We start from the raw sequence: 17,027 nt of genomic DNA, 5'->3' as shown, positions 1-17,027 counted from the left end.
CAGACCAAGGACATTAGATTTGGTGAAGATATTTTATTAAGGACATTTTCTTGTATAATTAAAAAATACATGCTAATATTGTTCTCAAAATATCCTCCTTAGGCAGTGGGGCAGAAAGTGCAGTACACTAATCACAAAGGGCAACACAGCTTTATTGCCTCTATATGCTTTCTCTGCACCTCACTGTTTTAAAAATCTTCTGTTGAACCACATGAAATGTCTAATACTCATCTTTTTTTGACCTGAACAAACAGTAATTTTATATGGTATAACATGTTCTAATTTGTTTGTTTATTCTTCTGTTTGTATATATGCATGCGCATAACACAAATTAAAATGTTAACTAAATGCAATAATCAATATGGTCTCCTAAATTATCAGAAACTTCATTAAATAAAGTAAGCTTTGACAGGCTACTTACTCTTTTTCACTGGTCTTTTCCTATTCTATGACAATAGTTCAATCAATATTTATTCACTTATATGATCACTTTCGTAAATGCACACAGCAGGAGGGAATTTTAACATCTTCATTATTTCACAGGAGAAAGAGTTAAGTAAGTTTGTTGTTTAATGAGTCATGATTTGAAAAGAGGCTAAACTCTTCTTGGGCTTAAAAACTTGTTAGTATGTTCACATGGAAATATGTGAGGTGATTCAGGCATGTATCTCATTGTATTTGAGACACAGTAGAATTTGGTTAGTTTTTCTGTCACTTCAAATACTGTAAAATTGTCAGTGATTCTGAAAGTCAATTGGCAATGCCAACACCATTGACAGTGTTTGCTGATTTCCCTCAGCCCCTCAGCCTTTACCACATCACTTTTTATCTGTACATGTGATTCATAAAGCCTTATATATTTTGCAATCAGGGTTTGAGAATTTCACTTACCTGCGGGTTTGTATTTATCTCTAAGTAGCTTGTAAAACTGTACAATTTTTCTATCTTCCTGCTCTACTTTTGTTAGCCATTCAAGTGATCAGTGCTTCCAGGGAAACTCGACCTTTGCCTAGCCCTGGAGACAAGAATCCTGATTAGGAAGATGTTCTTGGGTAACTCTCTTCTAATGCCTGTGATTGGTTTAGGAAAGTGTAGATAAGACTGGAGAAGTGCTGAGAACTTGTGGGAAAGGTGTACACACACGCACACACGCATACCATGTCCTAGTCTATCTTAGGAAGTAGTTATATGAGCATATGCGAAACTACTGCACCCATCTTGTGATCACAACTAGGCAGATTTAAGGACAAAAAGCATAATATGCTGAAGGTAGTAGAGAGAAGATGGCAAGATTTAAGAGAACCATCAAACCATCTGACATCTAGATTTCAGTTATATTGGCATAATAAATTTGTGATTGTTTTCTCTTTAGAGGAAATATCCTGACACAGCTAAGAACTAAGTCTTAACATTTTCCTGCCAATATTATTTTTCAAGTCTTTGGAAAAGAGCAGTATTATTACAGCTTACAGAGTAAGTTTTCAGGAAATTGTCCCTGAGTATATAAATGGGAACAGAATAGACACTTTTTTAAGGCCATCTCAATCTGATGAAATTAAACCTTTACTAAATCAGTACACTTTCAAATAAATTATATATATGCAGACTATCAACCTAATGAAAATGACAGATATTCTTTGTGTTTGTGTGAATGTGTGTCTGTTTATATTTATTTATTTATTTATTTATTTATTTATTTATTTTATTTTATTTTATTTATTTATTTTTTTTGTCTTTTTGCTATTTCTCGGGCCGCTCCCGCGGCATATGGAGGTTCCCAGGCTAGGGGTCTAATCGGAGCTGTAGCTGCCGGCCTACACCAGAGCCACAGCAACGCAGGATCCGAGCCGCATCTGCAACCTACACCACAGCTCATGGCAACGCCAGATCGTTAACCCACTGAGCAAGGGCAGGGACCAAACCTGCCACCTCATGGTTCCTAGTCGGATTCATTAACCACTGCGCCACGACGGGAATTCCTGTTTATATAAAAGTCAATAAGATGGTGAATACTGAATTTCCTAAGTGAGTTTTTCCCCAGTATTTCTTTCCTAGCATAATTAAAGTAGGTTATAAGTTTCCTCACTTTTTATGCATATTTCAATACTTAGTGTGGGAGGTTCAGAAGAGTGAGGGAGAAAGAAGAGGAGGGAAGATGGAATAAAAGTTCATTTTGGAATCAGAAACTGATTAGTAAGAAGAGTAATTTTAAGCAATTCACTTTTAAAGAAACTGTCACAATCGATAACTTCCCACAGCTTGGTTCATGAACCTTAGTTTTAGTTGAACTAGTAACAGGAAACAATTAGACATCATCACCAACGTTTTCATGCCTTAATGCCAGCACAAATTAACTCCTACCACTAAAAATATTCCTTCTGTCACAATCTGTGAAGGGTATGACTTACTGCACTTAGGGCATAATTGTGTCGCCCTGCCTGCATAAAACTGACACATAAAAATCAATACTAATTAAAAAAAGATCAAAACTGTCCTCATTATCTTATTTTGCTGTCTCTCCAAAATGAGGTTACCATTTATGACAGAGACACAACACAGTCTGGACTTAACCAATTCTGGCTGCCAAATAATAAAATAATAAAATGTGCATTTATTGGTTGGGTCTCATTACCTATTTCCCTAAGAACAGAGTTATTTACAGTGGAGCCTCAAAAAAGGACCACATATCTAACTACAAAGGTCATCTTGACTATCTAAGGCACTGCTATATTTAAATTTTTTTCTATTCAACATATCTGCATTCTTTTTTCCCCTCCACACTTTCCCCCCCAAAACACTGCAAATATGAGAAAAAAAAAAATCTATCTCAGAAGTCTGGAATCATTATGCCCTATTGAATGTGTAAAATGTATTTTACACCTTTATTCTATCTTGAAAATTCATTTAATTTTATCATGTTTAACATTTATTTTAACATAAAAGTAATGACACTATGTCCAAAAGTAATATTACTTACTATGGTCGCCTGGTGGCTTTGCAAATGTGTGCCTGAGGATGTGAAGTCTCATACTGCTTTTTTCGCCATTCTTTCTCCATTTTCTCCATGCTACCTGTCTTTCTGCAGGGCACTCGCAATGAAAAAAGCGGTAACAATCCCAGAAAATGTCACCATCACTGAGATAATTTACTCTGGAACCCTTATCATGTCAAACACACTGACCATCAGGAAGAGGAAATAAAAGTGTTGGAGTCTCCTCTGTTCTGTTCTGTCCTGGTCCTGGTCCTGGTCCCAGCTATGCCTTGAGGCCATCTCTGAGACCTGGGACTCTCATCAAGTGATGTCAGGTATTTTATCAACATCAAAACTCATTCAAATGATTCTAGTTTTAAATAGCTGACATTCACATTCAAATAAATAGCATGACTAACTTATACAAGACCCACAAACAAAAAGCCACAACTGTTTTTGTTTTTGCATTAGGAAAGTGATTTGCTATTTGAACTTGAGTGTAGGTCGGTCTCTACCTCATGTTTTGTTGCTATTTATACAGTTTAAATATAAATGCCCTGGTTTCCTTCGAGGAATTAGTGAGCTATGTGTCTGAGGTCACTGAAATTGAAAAATGTGCATACACTCTATTAACAGACTTAATAAGGAGTTGCTAATAGAGGGAGGCAAACTAAATCTAGGGACTTGGTCAGCATTTTTTGTCAGAAAATATTTCAAATGAGACAATTTCTTGGTTCAGTAGTTTATGTTAGCTGCGAAATGGGGAAGAAAAGTTGGGGGAATGTTTAAAGAAAGAGGGGAATATTTAATGAGCATTAAATATATAACAGATTTAATGTTAAGCACATTTATATCAATTACTTTTGCCAGAAACCCACTGTAAAAGGCAACTTGCAGGTGAAAAAAAAAAACCATGCATATCAGTTATTTCGACAAATGACGAACACATTTAAAAAAATTTGAACCTGTTTAATTCAACTGTCACATGATCCCTAAAAAACCCACTACAGTATTATCCTTTGCATTGTTTCTATATTGATAAAACAACCCTAAAATTCCTTTTGTTATTAAATACTAATACACCTTGAGAAAAGTGAGAAATGACTATTTTATACTGAATTTTATTCAACAGCAAAGATTTACGCAGGAAATTTTCAGAGAATTACACTTTTGTGAAAGACTGTAGACAAACGGAAACAAATAATCTTCTCCCTCACAGAATCACCATATACTAACTAGTCTGGAACCTCTTTTTAGCTCATGATTGTCCTGAAATCAGAGCCAACACAAAACTGGAGTCCTTATAGACACTGTAACTGAGGAACTGGAATTCTCACCCACACTTAGACTCTCCTTCCACGTGTTATTTTTGTTTTCACATCTTTCGAGAACATTTATGGACCAGTCAAGACCTGAGCCATACAATTTTAAAAGTACTACTTACAAGCTATGTCTTTATAGTCACTAATTTATAATAATAATAAAATTATTGTTATAGAAAGAGATGATAATATAAATGTATCATGGTCTCCAGTACTTTAAGACAGAATAACATTGTAATCATGATATCAGAGTCTGCAGTACTCTGATTAAGAGAGAATAACATTTTAATAATGAATCTTAGGATAATATACGTAAAAACAGGAAATATCCAATTTAGAAAGCAAAAAGTATAAATAGCATGTAAGGGAGGGGGCAAGGCTTGGAGACCTTTCTCACAGGAATTCATCTTCCCAAATAGGACTAACTGGTTATATCAGGAAATATTTTACTTCTAATAATAATAACAACAGTAATGATAATACCAGAAGACAATATTATTAATAATCACTTCTGTAATTTCTTGAGAATTTATTAAAGTTGAAGCACTACGCTCTGCACTTGCTATACATTTCCATTGACTTTTGTAAACTAGTCTTCTCCATTTTATAGAAGAACAAATAGTTAAATGACTTCCCTAAAGCAAAATCTAAATAGAGAAGTATTACCATAATCTAAAGCACAAGGCTGTTAGATTATGAATACATATTCATAATGATACGATTATAGCTATGAAAATGAAAAACTACTGTTCTTTTCTTGCAAAATAAATACACTCAGCACAGAATGTTAAAAGCAGCATGGAATAGTGCAGGATAAAATTAGTTTTCTATCAAAATTATTGCCATAAAAGCATACAGGGAGTTTTTCCCAAATCAAAGGGTTTTAACTAAATCATAACTTTCTGACTGAATCATTTGACATTTCTCTATTCACTGCTTTGTGCGTCTCATCTTGTCCTCTCAATGAAAAGCAACTATAAGCAGTCACTCCTCAACTGAATATGTGGCTGGAAGGCATGCAGCACCATGGTTAATTAGACAGGCCTCAGAATCTAACCAGCATGATGGAATCTGAGCTCCATCACTTGCTAGCTCTGCAACTTTGAGCAAGATACTTAATCCCTTTAAATCATTGTTACTTATCCATAAAATCAACTTGATAATGGTATCTACATGAAACTGTTATTGCTAGGATTAAATGAAATAATGCAATTGAAGGGCCAGCATAGTATGTGGTACATGGCAAATTCTCAGTAAATCATATACGTTTGTACATTTATGGCTGCCCTTCTTGGAGTCAAAAGGAACTGCCTTAACACTTTCCTCCGCAGATGAAATTGCTAATAAATGCCTTCCATTACTTTCATTTCCTTTTCTTCATTTTTCTATTTCTATTAAGGAACTCAAACTAACTGGACCATGGCCTTCCTTCTTTCTGTCTTGGCATAGTCTAGCACGTCTTGATTCACCAAGGGGTTAACAGATGTGCTGGGACATATGGTGATAGCTAAGAAACATCTAGGCAAGAAGACAGGTTCCTCTCCTCTCACTGTGAATGGGACCCCCTAGCCCAGCCACCTCCCTGCTCAGATCACAAGAGTATTCAGCAGTGACTGAAAGCCAAAGGAGCCCATTCAATTTCACACCACAGCTTGTATTCTTGGCATGAAAAGTTATAATTTGACTTTGCCATAGATACATTGATATGCTAGTTGACAATGTTCTAACTATGGTTGTTGTGCAATACTACCTGCCTCAGGAACATTAAGGATTAAAGAGACTTTCACAAGCTCATTGTATCAATGAAAAAATGATGTCTGAGTATCAAGCGATTAGTTCACAAAGGCACTTCTGAAACATAGTCCACTCATAGTCTGGGGGCTGGCTTTCCTTTTCTGTTGTTGGCTGGGACCTCACTGGCCACTAGAGGGTTGCTATGCATCATCTCCCTTATCAGAACCTCTTAATGCTCTGTACTGAAATAACTGCATTTTAAGGGCAGGACCATATTCTCCTCCACTTCTACAGTATCTGCAGAGAGTGTCTAGAAATGAGAAAGACCATTTCAAGAGCTGATCAATATCCAGCTGGGGAAGATAGATGAAGGTAGTGGGTTGAAAGCAGAATTAAAAAAAAAAAAAAAAAAAAAAAAAAGCAGATATGGGGATTGGCTGAACACTCCAGTTAAATTCCTTAACCCGTTCAGGGTGGCCAGAAAGTGCTCACACTGCTGTTTAAAGCCAGGAGAGTGGGAGTTCCCTCGTGGCTTAGTGGGTTAAGGATCCAGCATTGTCGAGTCACTGTTGTAGCACAGGTTTGATCCCTGGCCCCAGGATTTGCACATGCCACAGGCATGGCCACAATATAATAATAATAAAGCAGGGAGAGTGAATTACAGGAAGTGTACTGAAGTGTACTAATAAACCCTACCCATGGACTTCTCTCTGTTCAGAGAAGATTATTAGATTAAGCAAGACAGAGGCCGGCACTAGAGGGTGTGCAATAGATCATTTAGGTTGACAGGAATCAGAAAAAGATGACCATAGCTCAGAAGTGGCCTTATACTCAGGCCTCTTTCAAGTTAATTTCATCTCACTCCCAAGCCAATCTAGCTGGTGGAATTCCAAGTTTGATTCCAACATCAAGCCAATGAGGCCATACCTAATTTGGGATCTGAGCCACGTCTGCAACCTACACCACAGCTCACAGCAACTCTGGATCCTTAACCCACTGAGCAAGGCCAGGGATCAAACCCGCAACCTCATGGTTCCTAGTCGGATTTGTTAACCACTGAGCCACGATGGGAACTCCTCAATAACTCTTCTTGAGGCAAGTTAAGATTCTGTTTCCTCAAGTAATTTTCTCTACTTCACCATTCATGAATGTGCTCTTCCACATGGGTAATAATAATAATACCACCAATCATCACCTGTGTCCTGGCTGCTGCTGGGTGCCGTTACCTCTACTATGACCACATACAGCCTCCTTTTCTTTTTTTGGCTGCACACATGGTATGTGGAAGTTCCTGGGTCAGGGAACAAACCCATGCCATAGCAGCTACCCAAGCCACTATAATGATGACACCACATTCTTAACCTGCTATGCCATAAAGAAATCCAGCCTCCTATTTTGAACTGTACCTACCATGTACTATACATGATATTAAATATTTCACAAGCATTATTTCACTTAATTTCAAAGACATCATCAGCTAGGCACTGCCTTTACTGATAGATAAAGAAACAGAGGTTTGTTAGGGGTTGGTGGATGTCAGAGATCATTCAACTAGTAACACAACCAAGACTAGAATCTATGTTTCTTAAAGTCCAAAGGCTCTACTTTCACTCGGCACCTTATCCTGGCCCTGTAAAAAGCCCTTACTCAACTACTCCTGGAAATACCACAGGCCTCCTTTGGCATTGATGAGGTTGAGTGACAAGTGTGCTTATGCATTACTGTACAGCTAATATCTCTATGAATGAAACGCCTATTTGATTTCATTTAACCTCAAAAGAATCTGATTACTAAATAACCATTGAAGAATTATTGGCAATTATGTTCTGTAATTATGATTCCTGTTAATGACATTAGTGTGCAGCCTTTCATATTTAGTCTTATTAATTAATCCCCGTAAGCACAGAAAGTTATAATCAATACAACAAAGGCACCATGGTAAATTATAAATAATCCCCAAATCCCTCAAACAGTTTTCAAGGCTTTTTCGGCTTCCTTGTTTGGGACACGTTTAGTTTGGGAGCTGGAAAAGTCTGTAGTAGTTGATAGCTCCTCACCCAGAATCACCTATTTCGCTAATGTGCCTAATTAGGCAAATGCTTAAAATTGGAGTCCCAACTGCCACTGACAACTATAAATTTCTGTAAGGCAATAAAAATACTCAACTGGCTGAGTTAAGAGACCCCCCCAAATCAGATACACAACTTTTCATTTCTCTGAGGAATATATTGCTTCATATAATACCTATTGTCAGTGAGTGTCTGGTTTAAGTTTTGCAGAAGTTCATACAGCAAGTATGTCTAATGCCGAAGTCCAACAAAGAAAGCTTCCTGACAGCTCAATCTCACAGACAGACAAGATAACCAGGCCTACTGACAGTGATGCTAGGAATTGATGCTTTATGAAAAAGCTGGTCTCTGCATCTTAAGTTTTTCAAAATCCCCCACCCATTCTCAGATTTTCTTCCCCTTATCTGGATCAAACATCTAAGTTGATATACATCAGATTTATAAAATGGTTATTTATGTATTGTACCTGAGACAGCCACTCCTACTGTTGTCCAAAGATGCTACAAGCTGCCTTAAAAGTAGTCCATTCCAAGAAGATGTGGCATAACAATTCATTCTGCCTTGTTGGCTTCTGAACCTTATCTATGTTATAGTCTAGAAACCAATGAATTCCATTATTTTTGCCATGGAGAGTAAAGGGTCAGAACTTGATCCCAGTTGGTGCTCTACATCCTTTCCTGATTCCATTTTTGTTCTGGACAATTTCCCAGGAGTTAGTACATAATCCTTGGCAGCTGCCTAGCCTCAGAGACAATTTGGGAGGAGGAAACATAGGCTCACAAGAAATAAAATATCTCTAACAAAGCATCATTGCATCAATATAACAGAGAATATGGTTATCGTCAAAGGATTTATAAAGAGGAATAACATGACAATTTTAGACTGAATATAAATTGGTTCCTTCAGATAAATATCTGCTGGTGGAGTAATCAATCTAACTGGCCATATAGAAGAATTAATTTGTAAAATTATAATATTTAATATCTGGAAGCCATCTTTCCATCTGAAGGTCATCTGAAGCCAACTTTCCATTCTACAAATGAGGGAGCTGAGATTCAGAAAGAGAAAGGAACACGTCCAAGGTTACCCAGTAAATCAATGGTTGAAATAGAATTGTAACAGAGACATCTTAACCACACCATCCACTACTACTCAAACTAAAAGGTTAGTTCAGTTGTGAAAGTTTGTAAGAGAGAATTATATTATTCACAATCCTATATTTATGGTTTGAAAGACCTTACCTAATATCACTGACAGTCATTGTTAGCATAGGTCTTCCATATTGACAATATGCAAAATTAAGATCTGAGTAGACATTGGGAACATGACTTACACTGCCATAAATTGGAAAAGGAGATCTTACCAGATACTGCAATTCATATCCTACCATCAGCAAGTTTTATACAAATTAAAATAATAATAGTGATAGTAATGATAGAAGCCTATACTGTTTTAAGGTCAAATTTCTTTTTTTTTTTTTTTGCCTTTCAGGGCTGCACCTAAAGTATATGGAGGTTCCCAGGCTAGGGGTTGAATCGGAGCTACAGCTGCCAGCCACAGCCACAACAACGTGGGATCCAAGCATCTTCAACCTACACCACAGCTCACGGCAACGCTGGATCCCAGACCCACTGACTGAGGCCAGGAATTGAAGCCGCATCCTCATGAATACTAGTCAGATTCGTTTCTGCTGTGCCATGACGGGAACTCCATCAGATTTCTTTCTTAGAGCTTTCATCTGACAACACATGACTTTTTAACTTGTTTTCTTTTCTTGGGGGGGGGGTTCCCTAGAAATTTTGTTGGTTTGTTTCAGTTATTTACTATTAAGTAAAAATTATAAAATTTCACTTAAAAACTGACTGTTCTTTTCTTATAGGTGGCTCACTAGATGTGGAAAAACATAAAAAAAAAAAAAAAAAAAAGGAAAGTGAAGGCAAGGTAAGGAAAACCAAAGCACTTCTTTCCTGCCTGGCAAGTCTAAAAGTCAATGAATTCCATGATTTTTGGAAATTTGAGTTCCTGACTGCTTTAATGTTTTCTTATTCTAGTGCCAAAATTCCTATGCAAGTGGTTTTTCTAACTACCACCAAAGAGCCTATGCAAGTACTAATTAGCTGGCCTAAGTGAATGTAGATTTCCTTGAAATTAAAACCAATTTTCAGAGCCATGGAGAGTGACTTCTGTGTTACTACCTGGGTTATTAGGGCAAGTTCAACCCTGAATTCCTCAAGTTTGAGTTCTGACCTGACAGGAAACTGATATATGCCAACAACAGTGATTATAAAAATGATGTCATGCTCAGAAAGGAGGCTTATGTACACAAAAATGTGATGGAGGAACTGAAAAGAATAACTGATGAAGAAAATGAAATTCCCAAGGATGATGCTTTGTGGCCTCCTCCTGACCCAGGGAGCCAAAATAAGCTTGAAATCATCATTGGAGATGAACGTATTTCTTTCACAACATCAAAAATTGGTTCCCTCATTGATATCAATCAACCCAAGAATCCAGAGAGCTTATGAGTATTATATTATCATGCTCAGGACCTGAAGTGTTTGGTCTTCAGTCTGATTGGAATAGGCTTCAAGATTAAGCCAACCTAGACTGAATACTGGTATGGACACAAGCGGCGGTAGGAGTAGTCGCTTTTCATTACCATTATCAGGACACTCTTGTGTATATCTGGGCAATATTTTTTGTAAACGATAAATGATGGTCTTTAATAAATAAGTAGCAAAAAGTAAGTTTCACCTATTAGCTTCAAGGGGAATAAGACATAAATGTTCAGAACATCATACTCAACAACTATGTTTATTAAAGCAAAATACAGAATGCACCAACAAAGATACATATTCCCTCATGAATAATGCTTATGGGACTGGCCCTTTCTTTGTTATATTTGCTTTTTATTAATAGCCTGCTATACAGTAAGAACACACTTTGAGAAAATAGGACAAAGAAGACATTCTGATTTAAGAAGAGGGTGAAAGGAAGAGGTGGCAGTGGCACAGGTGGCACCTAAGGTCTACTTGAAAGTTTTGAGAGATAGGTCACTTGTGCAAAGCTAGGCCAGTGAAAGCCTTAATTTGAATGTAATAGCTCCCATGGCTGGCTTAATCATAATATTAATAGAGCTGTTTTCATAGCTTTGAATAAATAAGAGTTTATTGCTTGAATATTTAGTCCATTGAACACTATTGTATCCACTTGCAACTATAAATGGATAAATAAATTTGTATTTTCCCTTGAAGTAGGACTGAGTTAGCAAAGTGTGCTCTCTTAAAGAAAGAATTCTCTAGGGTCTGATTGCATCTTCTCCCAAAGTAGGGCTTGTACAGACACTAGGGGAAATAAACTTCCAAGTGATAGCAGCAAAACCCAGCTGACTATGGAAGTCAAACTGCCTTGCACGCAAATTAATAAAAGTTTGCCTGAGAAGATGAAAGAAGCTGCAGTTCTCAGAGCAGAAATAGGCTCCACCTTACTTACCATCTTTTGTAAATACAGGGCTTGTGACAGCGTATGATCAGTGTCCTCTGAGTGTACAAAGGTATGGAAAAGCCTGTGTAATCCCCAGTTTTAATGATTCTTTAGAGTGGAAGAATCTCTCCTCAGCCTTCTAACAGCCTACTTGCTCTTGGCCAAAAAGGAGAGGAAAAAATAACCAGACAATTCAATGAGCCATTTTCCAGATGTAGGGATGAACTCAGAACATTACTTAAGCAAAACCTTCTACAAATGTCACTTCTCCGGGATGCTTAAGAGAAGGGCCCATCAGATCTGTTCTGAAGGTTAAAGCCATGCACACTCTCAATCACATAGCATGGTGCCTGGCAAATATTAATAAGAACTAGGAAATAGTTACTATTGAAATTCAACCCAGCCTGTTCAATTCAGAATAGTTACCCTGAGCACAGACGCTCTTAAAGCACTGGTTTATACAGAGGTAGGTACAAGTGCTGATTCAGACTCAAGCAGCCCCTTTTAGCATCATTAGTCCAACTGAATTATTTTACAGAGTAAGCCAAAAACTCAGATAAACTAACATACTCAAGAAACAACAATTCTTTGGCCTACCTATCATCCCCTTTTGTATAACTATTCCTTACCTCCAAGGTTCACAATGCTTAGCCTTCTGATGTGTAAATATACCACACAGGGCATTAACCTCTGCCAATGGAAATAAAACTGTAATTGATTTGGTTCTGTGATTATTTAACATATAAACATGTGCTCATTGAGAAAAATGATGTCTGGACAACTGACATTGTATTTCTGCCAAATACCAAGCTGATGTTCATAAAATCTTACTGGAGAGCACCCAATGCTAACTACAGGATTTCAAACTGCTGATTTGCAGAGATGAAGCATGAAGCAATCTACATTGTGCAGCTAATCAGAATTCCCATCCTTACCCATGCTCTGAAAAGAAGCCTAAATTTTTTATTTGGAAGCCATTTTGAAAAGCTTTCATTAATTTAAATTTCAGAACAGATTTCTCCCCATTATGTGTATTCAATGAAAGCCCTGTTAAATACAACACCATGATAAAAGTGAACAAATAGCAGGTTTTTCCAAGGCACCCATTTTATTTTATTCCAAGATCCAGAGGCATTGACAATTCAGGGATTGCTGCAATATTTAGACTCTCTTGAAGATTAGAAGGAATAATAATATAGTGATTTCTAATCCTCTATAATGTGTTTAAAACATGTGAGACAAATGAGTCGTGTTCCTTAAAACTGCCCCCCAAATTAAGCAATGTAATAGTTGATAATTAGATGCATTTAATTCAAATTTAAAAACCATCTTTACTTGATATGCTCTTTGTAGAAATACTATTCAACTGAATCCTATTATAACTGACATGGTTTATTTATTATACTTCATCTGAGGAAAAAAAAGCACATATCCAAAAAACTTCATTATTTAATCTTGGTGTTAAATGATTTGTATGCTCCATAAATTTAGTGGTTTAGTATTATTTGAACTTGGTGAAATATTTGTAATGTTTCTCCCCCCTGCCTCTAATCTTTGGGGGGGAAGAAAAGGATTCCACTAGGGTTTTCAAGATGGCTACGATTGTAGAACAAAAATAAGAGAACAAAATAAGGCTGAGATGGTTTAAGTCTCATGACTTTATATACCTATACAGAAGAGGAACAGGTTGTGAGGAAATCACAATGGGAAGTAGACATGTTGAGCATGTTGAACAGGGGAGACTCCCAGCAAAAACAAATGAGATGCTGCGCCACCTCTCCATTACAGGCAGCACAAACGGAAGAAAGAAAACAAAAGCATCACGACAGTCTACAAGTGACTAATCCCGCCCATGCACAACTTGATTTTCAGTCCAGCCTGGCAGTGAAACCTCAGGGACTCCATCACCCTCTTACAGGCCAGCTTACATGATAGCCTATTATTATTAGCAGCATTATTATAACCATTTCCAGTTATCTTTTATGTCCTTATCTCTCTCCTGAAGCTGGTACAAGAAGAGATTACCAGAAAAGGGAAGGAAATAAGTACTCAAAAGGTTAAAGTGCTAGGAAAAAAAACAAAAAAAAACAAAAAAACAACCCTACATGTTTTCAGGAAACTATGTTAAAGAGAGATGAGGTAGGGGAATAAAAAGAAAAAAAAATTATTATATCATGTTCCATGCAATCTGACAAGGTAATCCCTAAGTGGGAGACTTTTTCCTCAGCTGCAAATTTCTAGCTGTGTATAGAGTGTGACTGACAAGCCACAAACATAAATTAGTGAAACCAAAAGGAAGCCATTTGGCAGCTCGTTATTTTACCATTTGCTACATTTCAATAAATTCATGATGACAAGTTGAGGGTTAAGGGGAATTCCTCAAGGCATTAATGTACCGGTTTAATTGAAGAATAAAATAATACTCCAGGAAAATAAATGGCTTTGATAAACATATTGAATTAATATACCATAAAAGGAAAATGGACAGGTGATTCATTCACTGCTCATTTGAGATTTCTTAAATCATAAGGACAAAAATAGCCTGTTCTCTATAAAAGACAAAGGAAATGCCATTTGGTGTTTGGGTAATCAGGCCTACTTGTGGGATCACTGGTCTTCAGATGAGATATTGATCTCACTCTGAGTGATTTTACTCAAACAGTATGTTCCTAGTTTACCTTACATATCCACATTCTCTTATGATTTAGTAAAAATAAGTTTATAGCTAACAATACCTTGTACACTTAAAGTCTGTTGAAAGGGTAAATCTTTTTATCATCATAAAATTAAGATTGAGAAAACAGTTAAAATAAATTTGTAGGAAACTAAATTCAACACCCAACACTAACACAATGCGAGAAGGAGAATCACCTGCTTTTCCTTTCCAAACCAACTCGTTGCCCTCGAAAATGGCACACTTTTCTAGATGTCATATAAAATGGTATGGAAATATGACTTATCAGGAAAATTTCAACTGTCTGTTTTACTTTGCAACATGAACACAGCCTGTATTTATAACCATAAATTCAAAGGGAATAATGCTTTAAATATATATCAGACCAGTGTAATCTAAGCATATTGTTTTGCCATGTTTCCTTTTTGGGACTGAATATCAAGATGCAGTCCACTCTGCCGAAAGCATCTAGCTTTCCAAAAATTGAAAGCCTTTGCCAATAAATCACAACTGTTTTACCATATGCCTCTTTGTTCTGCCAAGTATTACCAGCCTGTTCTACTTTTAAGCAAATTTCATTATATTATAGCTCAGAGCAATGCTCATTAAAAAGTATTACTGAAAAATGTCAAGTTGTTTTTATATAGAAACTGGAATTTATTTTCTACTGAAAAGTCAGATATTTATTGAACAAAGACATTTTTAAAATATTGATCTCATTTCACAAGACTCTTCAAAAATTGTCAGTCTCTATCTTGATTGTGAGGGTTCAGGCCACATAATGATTGTCTGAAGCATTTTCTGTCTTGCACCAGTTAACTTTCACTAGTATCTCCCATTGATGCAAATCAACCATAACCTTTCTGAAATCGACCTAGTCTCAGATCAGTGGAAACTCTCTCCTCTGTTTCTTCGCAGTCATAATCATCCTCTCTTTGATCAATTTGCTTATTTTTTCGATCTCCCAGCCACAGCCTTCCTGCAATGAGACATATCTTAAGTGACTATAAACTTCATTACAGCCTGTTCACTTTACACAGTATGGTACTGTCCAAATAAAACTAGTTTAGAAATCTCACCTCCATAACTTCTACTTGTATGACCCTCAATAAGCCACTTAACCTTTGGAGTCTCGGTTTCTCCATCTGTAAAACAGGTGACTACATCCTGCCCTGCTTTTCAAATCCAGTTTGTGAGCACAAAATCCAGTAATGCATATTGAAACATTCTGTATCCCATTTACCACAAACTAAACACAAAACAGAGAGCTTCATTATGAAGCACCAAGCTAAGCTCCTTCCTAAGGAACTATTTCTCTTTCTCTTCAGATGGTAAAACTCACTGGCCGTAAAGAGTCTGTGATCCAAAAATGATAGGATTAATCTTCATTACGTATTGTAACTAGGTTTAGCATTTGATTCTAGGTCCAAAGAAGATTCGTAAAATGCTGGGCTTTAAACCAGGAGAAAAGCAAGACATCCTTTTTTCCTCTGAGGAAAAAAAACTTTTTTTAATCCCCTGAGGAAAATGAGATAGACTCAAACTGGGCCACATTATACATTTAAGCTAACAATAACAACAACGATAGAAATAACTCAACAGTTCTTAAATACTAGGTCAACTCACTCTCTGAAGATTCCTGGAACTTCCCTAAAATAAGGGCCAGACTTGGAGGAGAGCTGAAAAAATGCATTGAGGCTGCCCTTACCCTAATATATTACATACCTATGCAGTAAAATCAGAATCTGATAGAAATCAAGGTCACTCATTGTGAAAGGAGTGACCAAAATGTATCCGAAGGGACAGCAAAGAACAGAATAGGGGTGAAATAAGAAAGAACAGGCCTACTTAATTTGCCTTGCTGAATGTTTATGAAGAGACTGGTTTGTGAGCAGAATTGTGAGCTGTGTATCTATATAAAACTCTCAAGGCTTTTCTTTTCTCTTCCTTTTGCTACAATCTCTTCCACTCCCACAGGGATCTTTTCCTAGTATTATCTATCTCCTTAGCAATGAGAGAATGGATGTTGGCCAAATCATCCATCCTGAGTCTGACACCCCTATTCTCTAGGTCTAGCTTCACCTAAAAGAAAATTATAAGCATTGAACTTTTCATCTCACAAATACGGGGTTACAGTGAAGCTCAGAATAAAGCAAAGTGCATTCTGGATACCAGTATAGAAATTATGATCATTTAAGTACATTAAAACACATTTATTTAGAAAGAGCTCAAACAGAATGACAAGAAAAACACTGACTCGCCTAGACCAAAAAAAAAAAAAAGTCGTTTTCAACAACCTATTAAGAGATTTTTATCAAGAGCCTGAAAATGTTCATCCCTTTTGTCCTATTAATTCACATCAGGAAGTTATCCTAAAGAAACAAAACGTTTTCTGCATAAAGGTGTTCACTGCAGAATTACTTAAGAAAGCAAAGTTGCTGGTGAAAAACTCCAATAATAGTAAAATACTAAGCATATCAGTATACTCACATAAAAAATAGGCAGTTAATTTTTGTAAATGTTAGTGGAATAGAAAAACACTCTAATATGTTAAGATTAACATGATCTCAAAATGTGCGGTTTATATTATACACATAAAAAGATTAGGACATAAAAATCAAGATTTAACAGTATTGGAATTATAGGTATATATTTTTTACCTTCCTCCCTAGGGCATTTTTTTTGTTCCTAATAAAATCAATAAATATTTTGTCATTGTAAAAATAATCCATTCCTGTTGGGTATTTATGTGTTAAAACTAAAAGCCTAATCTT

The 17,027-nt window shown here is 36.5% G+C and overlaps 1 protein-coding gene and 1 pseudogene across 43 annotated transcripts in view; one reads left to right on the top strand and one right to left on the bottom strand.

The window, feature by feature from the left end:
* The window catches only part of NRXN1 (neurexin 1), a 1,114,780-nt gene that overhangs the window by 810,775 nt on the left and 286,978 nt on the right, over positions 1-17,027 (bottom strand). The gene's annotated exons all lie outside the window — the stretch shown is intronic.
* Positions 10,277-10,702, top strand: LOC100518726 (annotated as a pseudogene).

Source organism: Sus scrofa, chromosome 3, assembly GCF_000003025.6.
Source record: "Sus scrofa isolate TJ Tabasco breed Duroc chromosome 3, Sscrofa11.1, whole genome shotgun sequence".
Lineage (NCBI taxonomy): Eukaryota > Metazoa > Chordata > Mammalia > Artiodactyla > Suidae > Sus > Sus scrofa.
Note: the sequence above shows the minus strand (reverse complement) of the source record. Positions and strands in the feature narration are given on the sequence as shown.